This window comes from Lithobates pipiens, unplaced genomic scaffold (assembly GCF_037356315.1).
Source record: "Lithobates pipiens isolate NorthernLeopardFrog02 unplaced genomic scaffold, aLitPip1_a1.2 Scaffold_13, whole genome shotgun sequence".
NCBI lineage: Eukaryota > Metazoa > Chordata > Amphibia > Anura > Ranidae > Lithobates > Lithobates pipiens.
The window spans coordinates 188,834,320-188,854,861 of NW_027507718.1; the positions used below are offsets into that span (position 1 = coordinate 188,834,320).

Sequence of the window (20,542 nt, forward strand, 5' to 3'; positions counted from 1 at the left end):
CTTCCACTGACAGAGGACCTGTTGAGAGGAACCCTAATCCCTGGAGAGTGGAAATCAGAGCGTGTTGGCCCTGCTTGCCAACAGATTCTGCTAGACAATATCGGGAGAGCTACATGTATTTTTTATTTTTTTTATTTTTTTGGGGGGAAGGGGGGCCATTTATGGCAAAACGTATAGAGGCCAGTTTTTTGCTTAATATTTCCTGCCAATTAAGTTTGTTTACCATAAATGTTTTACAGCACATGACATGGGTATACCTGCTAAAAATTTGAGTTATTAAACATTGCATATTATTTTACCTGTACAATAATTTCTTCATGGTCAAATATTTCAGATGATATGGGTGACTCAGAGGAACTATTGTGCAAGGAGCAGCGATTAGTCCTTAGAGATTCTCCAGAGCAGAGAGAAAATGTAGGCTATCAAAAATCCACAATTGAGGTACATAGACATCATCGGCTCCAGAACCAGATCGTTTAGAATCTTCTATTTTTTACATTCCTTCTTGAAGACATTGCGAAGGTTTCCAATCTTGCTTTTGATATCTAACAGTAGCATGTGCGTTAAGGTTTTCAGTAAGTCTGCTAACTTTGGCTATGCCTCATCTCGCAACTGTCTATTGGACTAGTCCTTTGATGTCACATTCCAGAGCAATGAATTTTCCCACTACAGATCAATAAATTGTGGGAGGAAAAGTGGTGAGGTAAATTTGGTTGCCATTGCTGTAAGGAAATGTAAACAGGATACTAGTCAAGAAATATAAAAGCATAACACCAAAACACTATATGACAGACTGCAAAGTCAAACAATGTGTGTATTCAAGCAACAAATAAATTTACAGCAGGTGGAGGTTAATGGTGTTTAATCTTGCTTCTGGATTCACTTCAAAAAGCTGCTATTAAACCAAGTACAAAAGTTGCAATATACCTACCAACTAATCCCAGAAGTCCAACACCGACACAAACTTTCTTGTGGAATGAACGTTTCTTCCTTATGAATGGGCAGCAATGTTATACATCAACGATCTATGACCTGCCCTTTCTCTCTTCTGGTGTGGGCAGAAGAAAGATGGTGGAGATGGACGAGGACAGAGATGTATCCATCGGTAGCAGCAGCTCTGACAAGAAAAAGCAGCCTACCAGACCAGGTCTAGTAAGCCAAAAAAGGCAACAAACATGTCCTTTGATGAGTTGGTGGAAACGGCAGACATCCTAATCCGAAAAGATTACAAATGGAAGAATGGGATCCTACCTGAGGCCTAATGCCAGAAAAGAAAAAATTATGGAGAAGGTGGTCCGTGTCCTGCAAAATAAGTTTGGGGTGAGTTGGATCTGAAATTGCGAGATGAGTATCAGTTTGCAAAGATCAAGAGAGTTGTTAGGATTATTCCTCTCTTGTGATCAGTCAAACTCCAGGTGTATTGAGAAGCAGACAATTTATTTCTGATGTGTCACACAAAAGGGTGAAGCTTACAGGGCAAAAGATCCAGTAAGACTCACACAAAGGAATGTATATTCCCCCTTCTAATACCTACAATACAGCCTCTACACTTCTATTGGCTGAGGAAACACAGATAGCGTGCCTGGTACACGATGGTACTTTATTTTGGCTAATTAGGGTTTCCTGTACAATCTTATGCTACCATATATGGTTAAGCCTAATCATCCTACAACTTACTATGGACTTAGTTAAAACAAAACGATACAGCAAGTTAATACAACAACGTGCTCAGAAGTCATTTTAAAAATCAGTCTCAGGGTTATTGTTTTTATAATAGTCACACAATAAACATTTAAAACTTTTCTAACAGTTATAAAGAAAAGGGAGTATATAGAATGTCTTCATGTTCCTTTTTTTTTGTGCCACTGTATTTTCCTATAATTCTACTCTGTTCATGCTGCCTTCTTTCTGTGCCATGTGATATTCTTAACCTGTAGCGTGCTTCATTTTATTGGCTATTGTGATTGTTCATTCATAACGATTGTACTTTCATATATATCATGTTAGCTAACTAATCCATTTTTTTTTTTTTTTTTTTTTTGCGGGGAGGGGGGAGACACTTAGTACATTGCACTGGATAGTTGCACAGAAGGTAGGGGAGAGGAGAGCCAATAGAGGAACTGCATGGGCCCTGCTATGTGCAGAAATCCCTGCAGTGACCCGTAAAAAAAAATAAAAATAAAAGGCAACAGTTTGCAAATAGCAAACATCCATACCCTGTGTGCCAAGATATTTTTATTGATTTTGGAATAGAAGATAGAAGATCTGCTCACCAACTGATGACACACAGCAGAGCAGCCAGAGAATCCTGAAGAACAGGAGGCGATTTTGGAGCTTTTGGGAACCGTCACAATCACCGGTAAGTTGGTAATACCATCAATGATTTGGAATCAAGCATGTATTAGATCCCTAATGATTTTTTTTGTGGCTGTAGGAGAAATGGAGATCTTTGGGGAAGACTAGTATGTGGTTAGCTGATTTGTTTCTTTCCCCTATTTATGATTCACATTTGTATCCCGGCTGTTTTACGGCCCTATTTTTATTTTATTTCTCTATTTTTTAATACAGTGGAGAGTGTAATCTCCAAAAGTATCCTTTAATATTGCCATCTCTTGTTCGCGTTTTCCACTGCAGGCATTATGCTCATAATTATGTTCATTGAAGTGTTCTATTTAAATACAGTCTCAGGTGCTTCCCCTCTATACCAACACTTGAGAAAGGAGCGCGCATGTCCTTTACGAACTTCGCGCATGCTCAGAAATGCGTTGTGTCTCCTTCTGACGTCACACCCTGCCCTCCACGAGTCTCTTCGCATTCTGCCGAGCGCAGGACACAACTGAGCTCCCCCCCCCCGCCCAGCGTCTTGTGGATCTCGTTACAGCTGCTTGAACTCAGATACTCGTTTGTGATAACAGCCGCTCGCTTACGCGCAACCCTGTGATGTTAATATTATACGTTTTTATAATCAATTAAAAGCATTTTTACTGAGTGGCGCTCTTCTATCTTTTATATTTTCTCTGTCCACGCTCATGAGTTGACTTCACTCTGGAGAGTAGCTGCCTTTTGTGACTTTCCATATCTACCATCCATCCATCTAGCAACAATCTGCAATTGGATCAACCATATAATTCAAGTATTTTTTTTTTTATATATATATATACACAATTTTAAGCATGGACCTTATTAGCTTTTGGTTATTGATCCACCAATTAATTTAATTTAACTATGTTGTTTGACATTGGATTACTAAGCGCCAGCATCCCATATCATCTGCATGAGTAGGACCACTGTCTCCTATGGCAACAATCTTGAAACAGTTTCTAACAAAGGTGGCAAATAACTTACTCACTTCGTCTACAATCTCCTATTGTAGATCGTCACTCAACTGAGGTCCTAGTCTTTTACTAGACTTGCTGATCCCACTGCCACTGGATCCCCTGAGCTCTTCCAATCTTCTCATTTAGAATCTTCCTCAAGCGTCACCCCCATGTCCCTGCTAGGTCCCTAGCTTAGCACTCACAGATACTCAAGCATCACCCCACTGGCCTGCTTGGTCCCTGGCTTGGCACACAATATTGCTCTGCAAGTGTTACCTTCACTGGCTGGGCCCCTGGCTTGACATCTGCTGAAGTTTCCAAATTCTTCACCGTCCCCGGTTGGTCAGAATACTGCTCTGTTAATTGCTTCAGCTACTTACAGTGGCCCCTGGTAGTAAGGTGGATGGTCCCTTAGTGGCGACAGCTTCCCCTCTAACCCCGACCATGACAGGTTCTCCGGCCAGCAGAACCGTCACTTGTGGTTGGACTGCAAGCCGCAATCCCAAACCTACATTACTCTCTTGCTTCTGGATAGGCCCTCAGACAGCCTAGCAGCCAGATGTCCCCAGGATAGGCCTCAAACTCTGGCCTAGCAGCCTGGGGCAGCACAACACGCGTCCACTCATACAGCCACCCAGGTGGCACAGAACCCCGGTCACCTGATCTCACCCAAATAGGTCCCTTAGCCTGCTGGGAGAGCCTAAGAAAATCCCTGTCCATTGGCTGAGACACCCCATTCATTCCCAATCTGTCCTCGCAATGCCCTTGTCTTATCTAATGCCACCAGATACCCTGCCATCTAGTGGCAGAAGAGAGAAGTGCCGCAATTCCACAATTAGGCCAAGGCAACTATCACTTGGCAAATACATTTACTAGTAACCCTGCCTAAACATTGGGGTGCTACATGTATAGTGTAGTCTTTACAGCACCATGTCTGTCTGCAAATGTGACAATCATACTTTAAGCACAGAAAATGCATATCCAACGGCCAAACATCCTTGTGTATCAACACATTTGTTGCCTGATCTGCCAATATGGTCAGTTTTCCACAGGTGTTGCCTCATGTGTTTGGGAAAATGCATACTGGTAAATCACACATTCAATAGGTACAATATTTTCTGTGATAGAAAAGTCCACAACAAGAAAGATCTTTCTGTTCGTTGCCTGTTGAATTGACTTCCGGGTTACAATTTACAGTTTCACTGCGGCAGGTTGGCTTTTTTGGGGGTGTCTTTATTATAGCAGCAAGTAAAAAAAAATAGCTTTTTTGGTTTATAGTGCATAAAGTAAAAAAAAAGCTCTATTTGTGGGGAAAAAAAAAAGTACCAGTTACTTACCGGTAACTGTCTTTCTGGGAAATCTTCCAGGACGGCACACCTGAGAGATGAGAGGCTCCTCCCTACAGGAAACACAATCAATCGACAGCTGTTTTAAGTCCCCACCCTTCCCCTTGATCCTCAGTTTGTAGAGAAGTAACTCCTGAACCAGGTTCACAAGGGAAATCATTCCTCATAGGTACTCACCTTCTAGTGTTCTAGAATTTTCCCTCCTCCAACGGGCGGGAAGTAGGCCTGCCGTCCTGGAAGATTTCCCAGAAAGACAGTTACCGGTAAGTAACTGGTACTTTTCTCAAGTCATCTTCCAGGACGGCACACCTGAGAGGATAAACAAGTACCTCAGGCCTACCTTAGGGTGGGGCCACTGCAAAACCCTCTTGGCGAACCTTGGCTCTGCAGTGAGCTTTACCTCCATTCCATACGCTCATATGCTTGATGAAGGCATCTTAGCTGGATCATGCGGCTGATCTGCAGGTCTGCTCCACAGATGTTCCTGCCTTTTCCGCTTCAGATGCAGTATCTAGGTGAAATGGGCTCTTAAAAATGGAATCAGAAAACATGTTAAACTTGTAGGTTAGCAATGTTGCCTATCTCACACATCTAACAACCATGGCCTATTATGCCTGTAGGTGCTACTTAGAACCACTAAAAAGATAAATAAGAGACCTGTGTAAGACAAGGACACTACATTAATCAATAAGAGGGCCTGTCTTAACACTATCCTGTTGAGGGAAATAAAACGGCTTCCTTTTTATCTTTATGTCAGCAAAAGACTAAAGGGAAGCCTACTTAAGGGAAATAGATTAACAGAAGCTTGAACCCTGGGTTTAAGGCACGCCCAATCTATGTCCTTACTTACGCCTGAGAGCCTTCTTCAGGAGATTAAAGTCCCTAGCAGGAGTAGACTACCCATATTGCTGTCTAGTTTTGCTAAAAGGGCAAAATGAAGGCCATGCACCGAGCCGAAACCTATTCGATCGGGTATACATCTTTATACTTCATCCTTAGGCCCTAATACTCCTCTGAACAGAACTCTCCAAGTTCTTACTAAACAGGGCGAATCATTATCCCCTTCCTCCAGTGTCCCATAACCCTACAGGGCTTCAACCCTAGGAAATGGTTCTGGCATCCCTGAATGCAAGTGGTCAAGGTTTTCTGACATGTGGCAGCTGCAGCCCGAACTCCTGGCCCCTCCATGGAAAAGAAGGCTGAAATACAAAAAGGTGATACATGCATTATTAATATCACAAATAAAATGATCATAGATTGTGGGCACGGCACAATAGATTTAGACAGAAAGGACACAAGCATAGACAACAATGTTGTGTGCCTGAGTGTGACTAGCTAAACCAATATATCAAATATGGGAAGAGACCCAAATCTGAACCTCAACGTAGACAAACAGCCCTCATAGTCTGGTTTTCTGATGTGCTGCCAAGACGTAAAAACATTAAGACTCAAGCAAACCCTAAATGCTGCGTATTTCTTTAGTGCAGCTAGCTAGGTCATAACTGATATATAAATATGGAAAGGACAGGAACCCCCTTTACTGTTGTGCTTTACCTATGTACAGCAAAACAAGGCTATAAAGACAGAAAGACCCAAGCTTCTATGTTGTGTATTTCTGACAAACCACCACAGTTATAAGATTAATATGAACACCAACTCCCGTGTTGTGCATTTTTGCTATGCCACAGGGAAAAATATGGAACACAAGACATTCCTTTCTGTCATGCACTTCTGTAGTGTAGTTCAGATAGAACCAACACTGAGAAAGGACACAAGCAACCTGCAGCATTGTGTTTTTCTGAAACAGAAAGCACCAACAAGCTTCAATCTTGAGTATTTCTGCTGTGCAACAACATAAAAGCAGACACTGAGGAAAAAGACAGACAGCCTTTACAGCTGCAATCTTTCTGGTCTGCTGCAAAATAAAACAATAACGTCATGATGAGTATTCCTGCTGTGTAGCAAAACCTCAATCAGAAGGGACAGATAAGTTTAGGGTTCCCACACCCGTGCGACCCAACCTGCGACTTGGGACTGCAAGACGCATGAGAAGTCATATACTATGGCTTCCAATGGGTACCATTTGTGTCTGTGCGACACCAGCAGTCCCTGATTCCTGGATCCACAGACCTCAAGATTACACAGGTCGCAGGGAAAAAAAAACAAATAGCAATTTTCAGGTCGAACAAGTAAGGGGTCCCCAATGCTGTGACTCCCTGGAGGATTGCAGCCAACAAACCCCTGCTGTGTATCCCTAAGATGCAGAAAGGTAGATCCATGAGAAACACTGCTTAGTCTGATATACAAACGATAAGGCAGTAAATATAGGACATACAGGACACAAACATTCAATCTTTGTGTATGTCTGATGTGTAGTAATATACCAATACTGAGCAGAGAGGCCACCATCCTCAATGTGTCTCTCAGCTGAGCAACAAAAACAAAATCAGAAAAAGACAAGCAACCTTCACTGCTGTGTCCTTTCTGATATGCAGCCAATAAGGCAGTATATGCAAGACATAAAAGGACAGACAACCTTCAATCTTGTATATGTCTGATGTGCAACAATATAACAATTCTGAATAGAGATAGCACATCCATATTGAAGCGATTTGGCCTTGCGACTCAACATGTCAAATCGCATGGCTAAAATCAGCACAACACCACTTTGTGGTGCTACATGGATTACCAAAGGCAGTATATGTACTACACCTGGCAGGGGTTCAATTTGTATTTCTACTATGTAGCCCAACAAATTCGAACCATCAATTTTCACTGCTGCCTTTCTGATAAGGCAGTAATACAGGACACAAAACCTCACAGACCTTAATGCTGTATAAATCTGATGTGCAACAATAAAACACTATGAATAGAGATAGCACATCCATATTGAAATGATTTGTCATGCGACTCAACATGTCAAATCGCATGTTTAAACTCGGCAGCCATTGCTGTTAATAGCACTGTCTGAATCAGCACAGCGCCACGCAAATCAGGACCATCAGACTTCACTGCTGCCTTTCTGATAAGTAACCAACAAGGCAGTAAAACAGGACACAAAGCCCCACAGACAGACCTCAATCTTGTGTACCGTATATACTCGAGTATAGGCCGACCCGAGTATAAGCCGAGGCCCCAATTTACCCCCAAAAAACTGGAAAACTTATTGACTCGTGTATAAGCCGAGGGTGAGACATGGCTGTCCATCCCTGTGTGTCCGTCCATCCCTGTGTGTGTGTCCGTCCATCCATCCCTGTGTGTGTGTCCATCCATCCATCCATCCATCCCTGTGTGTGTATCCATCCATCCATCCATCCCTGTGTGTGTGTGTGTGTGTGTGTGTGTATCCATCCATCCATCCATCCCTGTGTGTGTGTGTGTGTGTGTGTGTGTATCCATCCATCCATCCCTGTGTGTGTGTGTGTGTGTGTGTGTGTGTGTATCCATCCATCCATCCCTGTGTGTGTGTGTGTGTGTGTGTGTGTGTGTGTGTGTGTGTCCGTGCAGCCTTGTGTGTGTGTCCAGCCTACCTGTGTCCCAAGCCTCCGTCCCGAGCCGCCGTCGTCCCGAGCCTCCTCCGTCCCGTGCCGTGCCGTGCCTCCCCCGTGCCGTGCCTCCTCCGTCCCGTGTCTCCTCCGTCCCGTGCCGTGCCGTGCCTCCTCCGTCCCGTGCCGATGGATCGCCGCTCTTCTCGGCGGCCATTCTACAATTCAAAATTCCGCCTCCGCCTGTGATAGGCGGAACACTCAATTTCCCAGCAGCCTGTATTCCGCCTATCACAGACATCCTCTCATACTCGTCCGTAGTATGAGAATGAGCGGATGTCCGTGATAGGCGGAACACTGACTGCTGGGAAATTCAGTGTTCCGCCTATCACAGGCGGAGGCGGAGAAGGAGGCGCGGCTTTTGAAAATTAATGTCCGCCGTCTGTCTGCTCGATACGCTGATCGAGCAGTCAGACAGCGGCGACTCGAGTATAAGCCGAGGGGGCACTTTCAGCCTCAAAAAAGAGGCTGAAAATCTCGGCTTATACTCGAGTATATACGGTATGTCTGATGTGCAGCAATATAACCATTATGAGCAGAGATGTCACCAGACTCAATGATGTGCATTTCTGCTGTGCAACACAAAACCAGAAAGTACAGACCACCTTCACTGTTGTATTCTTCTGATCTGTAGCCAAACAAAGCAGTACCTTTAGTATATAAAGGACAGAAAACAAGCTTCAGTGCAGTGCATTTCTGATGTACAGCAATATAGTCCTTATTAAGCAGAGATGTCACAAATCTCAATGTGTATTTCTGCTGTGCCACAAAAACATCCCAGCAAGCACAAACCTTCACTACTGAGGTCTACTGGTGTGCAGCCAATGAGGAGTCATGGTCTATCCCTTTATGAAATAACCAACAGGCAATTTATTTCATAGGCATAGCCTGGGCTGTAGATACTAAACCTTCACCACCAGAGAAGGAACAGATCCTAAAATGGTTGGACACCCTACTATTAGTAGTAGTTGTTGTCCTACCTTACCTCCATAGACTGAGCAAACGCTAGCCAGCACATATCCAGGTGGTGCTGATTAGCAACTAAAGTCTCAATGAGCCCAGCCCTAGAGACCAATTTAAGACCTCTCTAGAAGAGGTGGTTTCCAGTTTAGCCTGGGAGGTAAATAGCTATTTGCAGGCTTCAAGCAATCAATTATGTAGCTCTTGCATAGGTTTGCACAGAAAATCCTCAATTAAAAGGATGTAGGGAGCGATCTATGGTGAATCGCCTTTAGATCTGCCACTGAGTGGATTGTAGCCCAAACCAATAAAAAAAGTTTCTTCTTACCTCCTACACTATAATATAAACACAGTGTAAAGGTGGAGTGGGAGGTTGGAGCTTATGAAAGTTAACTATAGCAGGCAACCCCCAAAAGGAGGATCTGTGACAAGGGAACCCCTACTGTGCCACACAGTAGCTTGGTCTCTGCCCATCCTTGAATGTTAGGTCAGCTTTTAAACATTGTGAAGCAACTTCAGATTCCTAGCAGCTGGGCTAATAGGGCCGGTAACCTAGTGCACCTGCTGACAAGGGGAGCTTCTGAATCCACCAACCACTGCCCAATTAATAACCTGTTCAGTGGTATACCTGGCCTGTAAGTAACTTTGTATCTACCAGGTCCCCTCTGTACGCTATATTCATCCCTACTAAATGTACCACAACTGGGCATGTAGGGAGAGGCTGGCAACCTACTGCTGCGATAACCACAGTGTCTCTGCTGTAAGAGGGAGCTGTGGCTGGTGGTTTTAGCAGTGGCGTCTGCGCTATTTGTATCCCGACCCCAGGTTCTGCACTGCACCAGTCAGTATATACACGGGGAAGGGGGAGAAATGGCCTACCTACCTCTTTCTCATCTGAGGTGGTTTAGGCACACTCGTTCCTCTGCACCACCTGTCCACCATACAGCTTCTCTGATGTAAGAGGGGCTGCAGCTGGTGTTTTTAGCAGAAGCTTAAGGACTATTTGAATCCAGACCCCAGGTGAGATCTCAAATGCCCAGAAACCCTCTGGCTGGAATTGGGGATTTTGCAGCTAATTTCCCACGGCAAAAGGAAAGTAAAGTACTCACCGTTGTCTTCCTCTTTTTGCCACAGCCAGCGGGCTTGCTTTTCCATCCTTATGGTCCACACGCAAGGAGGATAGCCGCCAAAGTGCTCCCCCCCCCCCCCAACTGCTGTCCCCATAGGGAGGTGCTAGGTTAGGCTGTGTCCTGCACTGTACCAGTCAGTCAGTCTATATACATGGGGGGGGGCAATGCCTTCCATTCCTCATTCCCATCTTCATATCTGAGGTGGTTAAGGCAGACATACACCGTAGTAAACTGGTGCCTCCTCGCTCTAGAGAAAGGAGGATGTGGGCGCCTGCTCCTACTGACTCTCAGCCTTCCCTCCTGGGTAAGAACGCCGCTGCCATTTTCCCGAAGTTTGAAAATGACGCGGGTGCTTGTTGCCACGCCCTCTCCGGCAGCCCACGCGAGCTACCGGGGACCCAGGAGTCGGGGACAAGATCCCCCTGGAAAGAACCGATGGCCAGCACCCCTGTCTGAACAGCCACCTGTACAGGTAAGGAGGGGGAGACAGGATAATGGCCCCTGAAGTTCTGGGTACACCACTGTACCCAGGGTCCTTCAGCTCTCAGGGGGGCTCTTCCAATTTCTGCTGCCCGCCCTGAGGAAAAGATAGGGGAACCCCCCAGGAAGGACAAGAATATCCTACCAGACCCAGAGGCTTCCCAGGCTTGTGGTCCGGCTCCCAGGGGGAGACCACCAGCCCCAGGCTTCGGGTCATTTGGAAAAAAACAAACAGTTTCGCTGTGTAGGGAGAAACACAATCAAAAACTGAGGATCAAGGGGAAGGGTGGGGACTTAAAACAGCTGTCGATTGATTGTGTTTCCTGTAGGGAGGAGCCTCTCATCTCTCAGGTGTGCCGTCCTGGAAGATGACTTGAGAAAAAGGACATCAATTTTGTTTGGGAGTGGCGGCACGACCGTGGAATTTTCAGTTAAAGGGGCGCAGTGGCGAATCGCAAAAAGTGCTCTGATCTTTGGCCAGCCAAATGGTCCGGGCTGAAATGGTTAACACGAGCATGTGCTGACGATTTTTCTAACTATTTTTGATTACACTACTAATCTTTGGAAAAACAATCATGGGGGGGGGGGGGGGTCATTGTGGTTTGTTTGTTTTTTTCATTAAAATTGCCATTTAGACATTCAAAATTAGCCCATTAAACTTTTGAAAGTCGAACAATTGAGCATATCGAACAATTTTCTAACCATGTATGGCCAGCATGAAAACTCTGGAGGAATGAGTACAAGAGGCACAGTGGACAGCAGCATCGTCAGTCTGTGGAGGAGAGTAGTGTTAAATGTATTCGCAGATTTAGATACACTGACAAACTGAAGCCAAACTCCAGCTCACACTTTATAATCAGTTACAGCAGCTTTTTTTCCCCTTTTGTGATAAAGGTTTTGCATGCATTAATAAAAGTTGATCATTTTAATCAGCCCTGCCAGCGTTAAATGGTTTGTCTAATTCATGTAAACTGATACGGTCTGCTGGAGAGCTTGGGCTTTTGAAGCAGACGTATCACATCTTAGAATTGATAAGCTGCAATATAATAAAGCTTTGCTTTTGGTTTTATTACAGCGCATTTCATACATGAGCATCATGGTAATGCACACTAGCATGCTTTTCTGTTTCAATCTTTTTTAATAAATTCTTTTGAAAACATAATAAGAGAAAAGATCACTTAGAGCAGCGAACAATCCTTGCGTGCTGCGTATATGTGATACAGTAGAAGGCGGGGAGCAGAGAGATTTAAGAAAGCCGTAACAGGGTGGGCTTTCTATGATGCCCCATGGGAACACAAACTTGTATGGAAAGGAAGAGCAAAGGGCTGGCCATAAACCTCAAAGTGCAAGGACATCATGACCTCCAAGGGACAGCCATCCAGCTAACCACCTAGTGCATCATATTTCTACAAATCAGAAAAACCCTGAGATCAGAACATTAAAATACTTTTGTTGCTACAACACATTTTCCAGAGGTGGTGGTCTCAGCGGGGGGTATCAATAGTTTCAAGAAACTATTAGATAAGCACCTGAATGACCGCAACATACAGGGATATACAATGCAATACTGACATATAACCACACACACATGGGTTGGCCTTGTGTCCCCCCCCCCCCCAACCTATTATGTAACATTCTAAAATAACATGTTGGTGCATTATGGAGCTGATCATTAGGTAGAACTAAAACTGGCACCCAGACGCACCATTATAGAAGGTCAATACTTTATGGTGCACTGTAGTAAAAAAAAAAAAAAAAAAAAGTACCAGTTACTTACCGGTAACTGTCTTTCTGGGAAATCTTCCAGGACGGCACACCTGAGAGATGAGAGGCTCCTCCCTACAGGAAACACAATCAATCGACAGCTGTTTTAAGTCCCCACCCTTCCCCTTGATCCTCAGTTTGTAGAGAAGTAACTCCTGAACCAGGTTCACAAGGGAAATCATTCCTCATAGGTACTCACCTTCTAGTGTTCTAGAATTTTCCCTCCTCCAACGGGCGGGAAGTAGGCCTGCCGTCCTGGAAGATTTCCCAGAAAGACAGTTACCGGTAAGTAACTGGTACTTTTCTCAAGTCATCTTCCAGGACGGCACACCTGAGAGGATAAACAAGTACCTCAGGCCTACCTTAGGGTGGGGCCACTGCAAAACCCTCTTGGCGAACCTTGGCTCTGCAGTGAGCTTTACCTCCATTCCATACGCTCATATGCTTGATGAAGGCATCTTAGCTGGATCATGCGGCTGATCTGCAGGTCTGCTCCACAGATGTTCCTGCCTTTTCCGCTTCAGATGCAGTATCTAGGTGAAATGGGCTCTTAAAAATGGAATCAGAAAACATGTTAAACTTGTAGGTTAGCAATGTTGCCTATCTCACACATCTAACAACCATGGCCTATTATGCCTGTAGGTGCTACTTAGAACCACTAAAAAGATAAATAAGAGACCTGTGTAAGACAAGGACACTACATTAATCAATAAGAGGGCCTGTCTTAACACTATCCTGTTGAGGGAAATAAAACTGCTTCCTTTTTATCTTTATGTCAGCAAAAGACTAAAGGGAAGCCTACTTAAGGGAAACAGATTAACAGAAGCTTGAACCCTGGGTTTAAGGCACGCCCAATCTATGTCCTTACTTACGCCTGAGAGCCTTCTTCAGGAGATTAAAGTCCCTAGCAGGAGTAGACTACCCATATTGCTATGTCTAGTTTTGCTAAAAGGGCAAAATGAAGGCCATGCACCGAGCCGAAACCTATTAGATCGGGTATACATCTTTATACTTCATCCTTAGGCCCTAATACTCCTCTGAACAGAACTCTCCAAGTTCTTACTAAACAGGGCGATTCATTATCCCCTTCCTCCAGTGTCCCATAACCCTACAGGGCTTCAACCCTAGGAAATGGTTCTGGCATCCCTGAATGCAAGTGGTCAAGGTTTTCTGACATGTGAAAGCTGCAGCCCGAACTCCTGGCCCCTCCATGGAAAAGAAGGCTGAAATACAAAAAGGTGATACATGCATTATTAATATCACAAATAAAATGATCATAGATTGTGGGCACGGCACAATAGATTTAGACAGAAAGGACACAAGCATAGACAACAATGTTGTGTGCCTGAGTGTGACTAGCTAAACCAATATATCAAATATGGGAAGAGACCCAAATCTGAACCTCAACGTAGACAAACAGTCCTCATAGTCTGGTTTTCTGATGTGCTGCCAAGACGTAAAAACATTAAGACTCAAGCAAACACTAAATGCTGCGTATTTCTTTAGTGCAGCTAGCTAGGTCATAACTGATATATAAATACGGAAAGGACAGGAACCCCCTTTACTGTTGTGCTTTACCTATGTACAGCAAAACAAGGCTATAAAGACAGAAAGACCCAAACTTCTATGTTGTGTATTTCTGACAAACCACCACAGTTATAAGATTAATATGAACACCAACTCCTGTGTTGTGCATTTTTGCTATGCCACAGGGAAAAATATGGAACACAAGACAGTCCTTTCTGTCATGCACTTCTGTAGTGTAGTTCAGATAGAACCAACACTGAGAAAGGACACAAGCAACCTGCAGCATTGTGTTTTTCTGAAACAGAAAGCACCAACAAGCTTCAATCTTGAGTATTTCTGCTGTGCAACAACATAAAAGCAGACACTGAGGAAAAAGACAGACAGCCTTTACAGCTGCAATCTTTCTGGTCTGCTGCAAAATAAAACAATAACGCCATGATGAGTATTCCTGCTGTGTAGCAAAACCTCAATCAGAAGGGACAGATAAGTTTAGGGTTCCCACACCCGTGCGACCCAACCTGCGACTTGGGACTGCAAGACGCATGAGAAGTCATATACTATGGCTTCCAATGGGTACCATTTGTGTCTGTGCGACACCAGCAGTCCCTGATTCCTGGATCCACAGACCTCAAGATTACACAGGTCGCAGGGAAAAAAAAAAAACAAATAGCAATTTTCAGGTCGAATAAGTAAGGGGTCCCCAATGCTGTGACTCCCTGGAGGATTGCAGCCAACAAACCCCTGCTGTGTATCCCTAAGATGCAGAAAGGTAGATCCATGAGAAACACTGCTTAGCCTGATATACAAACGATAAGGCAGTAAATATAGGACATACAGGACACAAACATTCAATCTTTGTGTATGTCTGATGTGTAGTAATATACCAATACTGAGCAGAGAGGCCACCATCCTCAATGTGTCTCTCAGCTGAGCAGCAAAAACAAAATCAGAAAAAGACAAGCAATCTTCACTGCTGTGTCCTTTCTGATAGGCAGCCAATAAGGCAGTATATGCAAGACATAAAAGGACAGACAACCTTCAATCTTGTATATGTCTGATGTGCAACAATATAACAATTCTGAATAGAGATAGCACATCCATATTGAAGCGATTTGGCCTTGCGACTCAACATGTCAAATCGCATGGCTAAAATCAGCACAACACCACTTTGTGGTGCTACATGGATTACCAAAGGCAGTATATGTACTACACCTGGCAGGGGTTCAATTTGTATTTCTACTAAGTAGCCCAACAAATTCGAACCATCAATTTTCACTGCTGCCTTTCTGATAAGGCAGTAATACAGGACACAAAACCTCACAGACCTTAATGCTGTATAAATCTGATGTGCAACAATAAAACACTATGAATAGAGATAGCACATCCATATTGAAATGATTTGTCATGCGACTCAACATGTCAAATCGCATATTTAAACTCGGCAGCCATTGCTGTTAATAGCACTGTCTGAATCAGCACAGCGCCACGCAAATCAGGACCATCAGACTTCACTGCTGCCTTTCTGATAAGTAACCAACAAGGCAGTAAAACAGGACACAAAGCCCCACAGACAGACCTCAATCTTGTGTATGTCTGATGTGCAGCAATATAACCATTATGAGCAGAGATGTCACCAGACTCAATGATGTGCATTTCTGCTGTGCAACACAAAACCAGAAAGTACAGACCACCTTCACTGTTGTATTCTTCTGATCTGTAGCCAAACAAAGCAGTACCTTTAGTATATAAAGGACAGCAAACAAGCTTCAGTGCAGTGCATTTCTGATGTACAGCAATATAGTCCTTATTAAGCAGAGATGTCACAAATCTCAATGTGTATTTCTGCTGTGCCACAAAAACATCCCAGCAAGCACAAACCTTCACTACTGAGGTCTACTGGTGTGCAGCCAATGAGGAGTCATGGTCTATCCCTTTATGAAATAACCAACAGGCAATTTATTTCATAGGCATAGCCTGGGCTGTAGATACTAAACCTTCACCACCAGAGAAGGAACAGATCCTAAAATGGTTGGACACCCTACTATTAGTAGTAGTTGTTGTCCTACCTTACCTCCATAGACTGAGCAAACGCTAGCCAGCACATATCCAGGTGGTGCTGATTAGCAACTAAAGTCTCAATGAGCTCAGCCCTAGAGACCAATTTAACACCTCTCTAGAAGAGGTGGTTACCAGTTTAGCCTGGGAGGTAAATAGCTATTTGCAGGCTTCAAGCAATCAATTATGTAGCTCTTGCATAGGTTTGCACAGAAAATCCTCAATTAAAAGGATGTAGGGAGTGATCTATGGTGAATCGCCTTTAGATCTGCCACTGAGTGGATTGTAGCCCAAACCAATAAAAAAAGTTTCTTCTTACCTCCTACACTATAATATAAACACAGTGTAAAGGTGGAGTGGGAGGTTGGAGCTTATGAAAGTTAACTATAGCAGGCAACCCCCAAAAGGAGGATCTGTGACAAGGGAACCCCTACTGTGCCACACAGTAGCTTGGTCTCTGCCCATCCTTGAATGTTAGGTCAGCTTTTAAACATTGTGAAGCAACTTCAGATTCCTAGCAGCTGGGCTAATAGGGCCGGTAACCTAGTGCACCTGCTGACCAGGGGAGCTTCTGAATCCACCAACCACTGCCCAATTAATAACCTGTTCAGTGGTATACCTGGCCTGTAAGTAACTTTGTATCTACCAGGTCCCCTCTGTACGCTATATTCATCCCTACTAAATGTACCACAACTGGGCATGTAGGGAGAGGCTGGCAACCTACTGCTGCGATAACCACAGTGTCTCTGCTGTAAGAGGGAGCTGTGGCTGGTGGTTTTAGCAGTGGCGTCTGCGCTATTAGTATCCCGACCCCAAGTTCTGCACTGCACCAGTCAGTATATACACGGGGAAGGGGGAGCAATGGCCTACCTACCTCTTTCTCATCTGAGGTGGTTTAGGCTCACTCGTTCCTCTGCACCACCTGTCCACCATACAGCTTCTCTGATGTAAGAGGGGCTGCAGCTGGTGTTTTTAGCAGAAGCTTAAGGGCTATTTGAATCCAGACCCCAGGTGAGATCTCAAATGCCCAGGAACCCTCTGGCTGGAATTGGGGATTTTGCAGCTAATTTCCCACGGCAAAAGGAAAGTAAAGTACTCACCGTTGTCGTCTTCCTCTTTTTGCCACAGCCAGCGGGCTTGCTTTTCCATCCTTATGGTCCACACGCAAGGAGGATAGCCGCCAAAGTGCTCCCCCCCCCCCCCCCAACTGCTGTCCCCATAGGGAGGTGCTAGGTTAGGCTGTGTCCTGCACTGTACCAGTCAGTCAGTCTATATACATGGGGGGGGGGGGGGGGGGGGCAATGCCTTCCATTCCTCATTCCCATCTTCATATCTGAGGTGGTTAAGGCAGACATACACCGTAGTAAACTGGTGCCTCCTCGCTCTAGAGAAAGGAGGATGTGGGCGCCTGCTCCTACTGACTCTCAGCCTTCCCTCCTGGGTAAGAACGCCGCTGCCATTTTCCCGAAGTTTGAAAATGACACGGGTGCTTGTTGCCACGCCCTCTCCGGCAGCCCACGCGAGCTACCGGGGACCCAGGAGTCGGGGACAAGATCCCCCTGGAAAGAACCGATGGCCAGCACCCCCGTCTGAACAGCCACCTGTACAGGTAAGGAGGGGGAGACAGGATAATGGCCCCTGAAGTTCTGGGTACACCACTGTACCCAGGGTCCTTCAGCTCTCAGGGGGGCTCTTCCAATTTCTGCTGCCCGCCCTGAGGAAAAGATAGGGGAACCCCCCAGGAAGGACAAGAATATCCTACCAGACCCAGAGGCTTCCCAGGCTTGTGGTCCGGCTCCCAGGGGGAGACCACCAGCCCCAGGCTTCGGGTCATTTGGAAAAAAACAAACAGTTTCGCTGTGTAGGGAGAAACACAATCAAAAACTGAGGATCAAGGGGAAGGGTGGGGACTTAAAACAGCTGTCGATTGATTGTGTTTCCTGTAGGGAGGAGCCTCTCATCTCTCAGGTGTGCCGTCCTGGAAGATGACTTGAGAAAAAAAAAAAGAAGGGGGTCAAGTTTGAATTTTGAGCTGTTCCCACACATTGACAGCCCATTCATAATGAACAGGCTGCCCAGACTAACTCCACCTTGAAACATGTTCGCAAGCATTTTTTGGAGTGGCCTGACCCTTTAAACAATCAAAATTCTAAGCCAATGTTATAATACACAGCTACATCTAGTATTATACAAGTATACAATGCAAAAAACATACCGGTTAAACAGCACAGGATAGTGCAGAGGGATAAATTAAGATCACCAATATTACAAGGTATAAATAAATTTTCATAAAAAAAAATAAAAAAAAAAAAAGGAAATTGTTCTCAGATGTCCAAAGCTTATAAAAACCCAAAAATAAACCTTTGACAAAACAAGGCCAATTCACATTATGACCAAATGTATAAGTAGAGAAAAGTTTCAATGATAACCACTTTTCAAAATGGCCAGTAGACCCAAAGATATAGGCTGCAGCAACTGACTTCACGTGAGCTCAACTTTATATCCATGGAAAGGTAGATCTGGATTTCTGACACTCCTCTAGCATGGCTATGAACTTCCTGAGCGAGAGGGCTTATTTAATGTCCCGACTCCCTTGTGCTTTTTATAAAGGGAGACAGCAATAGAGAAAATAAAAAAAAAATTGCTAGCAGATTTATGTTTTTACACAGTGCACCATAGGCGTTTTAAGCTGCAGGTGTATTGCCACCTACTCTATTTGTGCATTGGGGTGCCATTCTAAAAAGGTAGCACCCCAAACATATGTTAACCACTTCCCGATAGGCGCACGCCGATGTACGTCGGCAGAATGGCACGGACAGGCAAATGGGCGTACCTGTACATCCCTTTAAATTTGCTGCCGTGCCATTGTCCGACGTGTCTGCCATAATGTCACAGTCACACTAAAAATAAAATCCCTGATCGCCATTACTAGTAAAAAAAAATAAAAATGGCATAAAACGATTGCTTTTTTGTAAACGCTATAACTTTTTCACAAACCAAACGCTTATTGCGATTTCTTTTACCAAAAATATGTAGAAGAATACGTATCAGCCTAAACTGAGGAAAAAGATTTATATATATATATATATATATATATATGGATATTATAGTAAAATGTAAAAAATTTGTTTTTCTTGTCAAAATAGTTTTTCAAAATTGTCGCTTTTTTTTTTTTTTTGTTTGGAGCGCAAAAAAAATAAAATCAAAAATCGCAGGGGTGATCAAATACCACCAAAAGAAAGCTCTATTTTTGGGGAAAAAATTACGTCAATTTTGTTTGGGAGCCACCTCGCACGACTGCGCAATTGCCCGTTAAATTGACGCAGTGCCGAATCGCAAAAAGTGGTCTGGTCTTTGGCCCGCAAAATGGTCCGAGGCTTAAGTGGTTAACATAAGCTTTGTTATTGCATACTAGTTACTTAGGTGTCATGACCGATCCAGTGGCCTCAAATAATGAATAAGACACCAAAAAAAAAAAAAAATTAAAAAAAAATTTAAAAACACCACACACCCACACACACCCACCATGTATATTATTAAGTTATAGGTTTGACTAGCATTCTCCTTTAAGTAGGTTTTACTGAATACAATTAGGAAAAAGCAAAAGTAGCAATGATCATTCCTAATGAGTCAAACACGATCTACTCGTTTTTTTAAACATATAATACTGGAGAGCCACTTTACAATGATCATTCCTAATGAGTTTACTAGCCAGCCATGTCTGCCATATGTGGCACATTATAAATATTCAAACTACAATAAATAAATTCGAACTGCCTTCACAAACCACAAGTCTCTCTCAACCCTTACAATAATAACACACAAACAATAAAATACCATTTTGATTAGTTTTCATGAACAGCGCAAACCCTTTCAGATCTTTTTGTTACAGGAGACACAGTTTGCATGCTCTACATTAACAGTTTTTACTTTTTTGTAGTGACTTGCTATTAGTAGGTTGCTTTTTCTGACAATACAACTTATTTGTAAACATTAATTCTAAACTATCGTTCTCATCTCTTTCATTAATATTTTATTTTTGAATACTAACTATATTACCATAAACACCACAGTCCACATAGTGCTTCACATGGGCAGCAAGTCAGTCCTTCTGTTGCTGTGGGGCTCTGGCTAATAAAAATAATTGCTAACTAATTACACCAGGGTTAACTTTAGTGAAACATTCTTAACCTTTTGTCTGCTGAATTTAATGGCATAAAGACACCAATGTGGACTTTAAAATTATATTATTTGAAACTGTAACAATGATAAAAAAAAGTTTTTTTTAATTAGCTGAATATATATTTTTTTTCTTTTATGTTTGATTTTGGGTTAATTGATATCTACCTTTTGTCTATAATTCACATTTACCAATTATCAGCTTTTTTGAGCAGGTACGGGTTCTGGGGCATGGATTT

The 20,542-nt window shown here is 43.6% G+C and overlaps 1 protein-coding gene across 1 annotated transcript in view; it reads right to left on the bottom strand.

Moving 5' to 3' along the window:
* LOC143974521 (CTD small phosphatase-like protein 3) overlaps positions 1-20,264 on the bottom strand; it is a 76,508-nt gene extending 56,244 nt beyond the window's left edge. The window contains exon 1 of the mRNA XM_077476005.1: positions 20,184-20,264. The gene's annotated coding sequence lies outside the window, so the exon portion shown is untranslated. The remainder of the gene's footprint in view (positions 1-20,183) is intronic.
* Positions 20,265-20,542: the final 278 nt, after the last annotated feature.